This window comes from Passer domesticus, chromosome 33 (genome assembly GCF_036417665.1).
Source record: "Passer domesticus isolate bPasDom1 chromosome 33, bPasDom1.hap1, whole genome shotgun sequence".
Lineage (NCBI taxonomy): Eukaryota > Metazoa > Chordata > Aves > Passeriformes > Passeridae > Passer > Passer domesticus.
Window position 1 is genome coordinate 3,493,193 of NC_087506.1, and position 4,932 is coordinate 3,498,124.

Consider the following 4,932-nt stretch of genomic DNA (forward strand, 5'->3'; position numbering starts at 1 on the left):
TGCATCCACCATGCCAAAGGGATCAGGGACAAAGACCTGGCCATGGGGTCTGCACAAGGTTAAGTAGGGGCCAGTGGGACACGGGGGCAGCACCAAGGGCAGGGCAAAGGGCACTGGCCTACAGGGAAGACGGGGCTGGCCACCAGGGGTACCACAATCAGTGAGGAAACAGGGAAAGGAAAACCAGGAGACTTTGGGACACATAGGGAAAGGAACTGGGGTGGATCATTGTGTTGCAAGGCTCCATGGGGAAGTTTTCTCTTTCAGCCTAGGTGGAGACTCTGGTATATTTTTCCAAGGCAAGGCCCTTGGGATTGGCCTGAAGGGTTCAAAGGATCCCAAAGGTTTTATATAGGAAGGAATGAACAAAAAGCACAGTTTTCACATCCAAGGCAGAGAAATGATTAAGGGAAAATTAATTTTCCAGCAAGGAACCTTATCTCAAGAATGTATGATGCAAGCTAACTGCCATGTGAATGAGTGAAAGCCTGGCAGGAAATATTTCCCCATGTAAACAAATACCACTGCTACTGTTAGTGCTGGATCCCCCAGGATGGTGTCATGCACAGCACACAGTGCAGCTGGGTCATGAGATGCAGGGAGAAAAGAGCAGCAACCTCTCTGAATGTATCATAAGGATATAAAGCTAGCAGGGAGCATCCAAAGTGGAGAATGAAGATGATGAGGGGACAGGAGGGGAAGCTGTATGAGGAACAGCTGAGGTCAACTGGCTTGTTCAGCTTGGAGAGAAGGAGGAGGAGAGAGAGAGAGAGGAGGTCTCAGCATTGTGGAGGATTTTGTGAACAGCTGTCTAGCTGACAAAGGTCACACTGACATAATACCGTTAGTTAATGAAGAAGGAGATAGGTATAGGAGCCAGCAGTCAGTGTCTAAATCAGGCAAGAGCACTGTGCCCTTGGTGCAACATCAGGATGGGGGAGAGGATCGTTAGTTAGAAATATGAAGAAAAGATGAGAACAGCTGCAACATAGTAGTCACAAGAATGCTAAGGTAGGCGTAGTTAGCTGATAAGTAACTAACCAATAATGAGCTCGCCTTTTGGAATATTAGCCCCATTAACACCAATATAAATGTATGTGCCTATCAATAAAGTTCTGAAATTTGCTGATCACTCATATTCAGTGCCGCATTTCTTCTGCCGATCTCAACAAATGGTGACCCCAGACGTGATACCAGTAATGGCAACCACGGTGGGTCAGTGAACGAGTTTGGGTCCTATAGCAGCAAGGATGGCGAATAACCACCCCTGAGAAAGCGAAAGGTGCCGCGCCCTGGGTGACCTTATAGAAGAGCCCGGCCGATACGTGCTGCCGAGACCTTGAAGGGCTGCAAGAGCATTGACGTTCTCAAAAATGGAAATGGAAAGGCAAGCAGCATATGATTTATTTAATTGCTTTTAAAAAAAAGCGTCAGGTTAAGGACATAGACTTGCAGAATGAGCTCCCACAGTTGTTAACTTACGGGTATGCACAAGGGTTTTTTCAAAATCCCCATACAGTACATGAATTAACAGAATGGCATAAGTTCGGCGACAAGCTGAGGGAGGCAGCTATAGATGAGGATAAAACTGCAAGGAAGTTAGGAAAGCTATGGTGAGTCATGCACAATGAGTTATTACAACATCAGGTAGAAAAGAAAGCTGCGCAGCAAGCTAGCGTAGCATATGATAAGAATAAGAGTCATGGGGACTGCTCCGACTGTCTGTTACCCCCTACCACATCTACAGTCATTTTGCCACCAACAGCGGCTCCTTCTTCAAGCAGCAGCTCGCACCGTCCGCACCGCCTGTGCCATGGCCAGACCCTCCGTCTCCTCCTCCTTGTAATGAGCCGATCCCTGGGGCAAAAAGTGACCTAGCGGGGGCCATTGCAAGGGAATGAAGGAAAGCATGGGTGGCGGTAGCAAAAGAGATCATGGATTCGGGGGATAGTGGAGCTATAGCTGCAGCAATGGAGGTTGCTTGTCCGGCAGTATTTTTGCCTTTGGCGGAGGGTGGGTATGAAGCCACAATTACAGCGTTGGACTGGAAGCTGCTGTCACAATTACGGTCCACAGTTAGTCAGTTTGGGGTGACTGGTGAGCCCACAAAGCAGATGCTTGATTATATCTGGGGGACTCAGGTATTACTGGCAGCTGATTGCAAAGGAGTAGCGAAGCTTATCTTCACTCAGCATCAGCAGCTCTTGTTTAATGCACACTGGCAGGCACTTTGCCAGAAATGTGTAGCGACACAACGGCAGCAAGGCGACCCGTTACACGGAATAACCCTGGATGAGCTAATGGGTTCAGGACCTTTTCTTCGTACAGAAGCGCAAGCGTTAATTGGTCCCGAAAAATGTCGGGAGGCTATGCGCTTAGTACGGCTGGCCATAGACAGGATAAAAGAGCCAGGCGGGGTCTCCTCTTATATGGGAATAAAGCAAGGAAGAGATGAATCATTTGGATCTTTTATAGATAAGGCAGCCGTTGCTATCGAATGGGCGGGAGTCCCTGACTTTATGACAGGTGCTTTACTGAAACAATGTGCACTCCAGAATAGTAACCAGGCTACGAGGAACGTATTAAATACCCTAGGAGCTAATTGGTCTATAAAAGAAGCGTTACAACAATTGGCAAATATGCCCATAGGGAATCAAGCGATGTTAGTAGAAGCTATTAAGGAGTTAGGAGTAGGATTACAAAAACAAGCGGCAGCTTCAGAGTCAGGTATTAGCTGCTCTTGCACCCCTACAAGCGGCGGCAACAAATAAGCCACAGGCTCCATCTCTTGGCTGATTTAAATGTTACCGGTGCGGAGGCATGGGACATACGCGATGAGCCTGTCAGACAGCTGGCGTCTGGTGCCAGAGTTGTCACTCTGATACCCACAGCACCGGACTGCTGTGGGTATGTTTGCCGACACCGCTCGGGAAACATAAAGACGAGTGCGTTCAACAGCCGCCGCGCCCAGACACAAGTAGCCGCTGTCAACACCTCAGCCCAGCTGCACACCAGCCAGCCAGTGCTGGGAGCTTCGGGCTGGATGTGGCAGCCTCAGTAGTGGTAACACTGATGACCACCCAACCGGAAAAGGTGCCGACTGGAATAAAGGGACCGATCATCATTGATGGACAACCTATGGGAGCTTTGCTTCTGGGACGATCATCGGCCACCATGATGGGATTATTTGTTTTAACTGGAGTAATAGACGCTGATTATACGGGGGAAATTTGTGTCACGGTACATATTCCTTTTCCACCGATACGAATTGAGAAAGGGAAGAGGATAGCCCAATTGGTTCCATTGGAGCAAATTGCTAAAACATTGCCCCCTTGTCAATTACTGTTGAGGGGAGAACGAGGCTTTGGTTCCACTGGAGGACTGTAGCAGGCACAGGGCCTGCACGACCTCCTTGGCGATCAGAGGCCTGAGAGCTAGGAAATACCAAGTCAGCATGACTAAGGCTTTAGAAGCCCCTCTCTTCTGTCTTTCGGACCCTGTTTATCTCCCTGTAAACTCATAGGTCACTTTCCCCTGACCCTTACTATTGGACAGTTTTCAAAACCCCTGTAGGGTATAAAAACCCCTAATTCTGCCCGGTTGGAGAGAAGAGCTGTCACTGGACCCTTCGCGGAGACCCGAATAAAAGAACCCTGCGGAACCCATACAGCGCTTCTCCCTCTCTCTGCGTCTGCTGTGGCGGCACCTAGGGTGGCGGCACAGGCAAGCTGAAAGAGCTGAAATCACAAAAGAGCTGGCTGCAAATCACTATAGCTTGCCTAGGTTGGCTGAGTCCCCCCCGCTGAGCTATTCTGGCTGGCCGGCATTCCCTGCTGGGCTTCTGCCCTGAGGGTAATAGCCCAGCCATATGCGCCAGTGACCACCGCCATGGATTGCAGTGGCAGGCATCTCCAGCATGCTGTGGCAAACTGCATTCAACAAAATTTGACACCTACAACTCCCAAGCGCCGCCAGCAGAGGAGAAATCATCACCAAGCCTGCTCCAGACAGCAAATTAATGTAACTGTACAAGTTTTCTATAGAAATCATAACACTTCCCCTTTTATTCCTCCTTCCTGGTAAATATATTTTCAGTTGTATTTAGATAATTTTAAGTTTAACCAAGTTCTAGATCACCTTGAAGATATGTTTGTTTGATTAACCTTTTACAGCTCCCCAGTCTTCATTAAAAAGGAGTAACTTGATTTAATAGTATTAATTGAAGTGATGTAAGCTATTCAATACCAGTATTCTTATTTTGTTGGTTAATGTTGATTTAGTTTTTACAGAGTGTTATTATCTCTTTTAATTTTAATATATACAAAAATGTAAATAGTTCTCAAGTAAAGTTACAAGAAGTTAATATGACAGAAACAATCCTAACTCCCATTATTCATGTTAAATCTTTAAATGCCTCTGTTTTAATTAATTGGAAAAATCGAGTTTCCAGAATGCACTCTTTATACCCTGTCTATTGTCCTTTCTGCAAGGAACCCCGCAGAAAGACAATATCATATTGTAAAAGTATGTGTCTGTCATAGGTTAAGAAGGAAGTGAGTTTTTTTGGGAAGCTGTGATTAAAGCAATCAGTGCTTAGATTTGAATATTGGCACTTAGTTTGGCCACTGAAGGTATGGAGTGCCTTTGAGAACACCAGGGGTGAAAAGAGCAGAGAACTCCTAAGAGAACTTTCCTGGTCCCAGTCCGTGAAGCAAGTCAGACCTTCCCTACCCAGCCAGGGCTGGGTGGGGGAGGCGAAGCCTTGCGGCTGGGTGAAGTAGGCCGGAGCTTCAGGCAAAGGAGGGGAGGTGAAGGCCTTGTAAGATGAAAAAGTGGAACAGCCCTGAAAAGCATTGAGCCACCCCCTACTCCCCAGGAGAGAGAGAGAGTCAGTGCCTGTGCTGCCTTAAAATTCAATATCACAGCCTGACA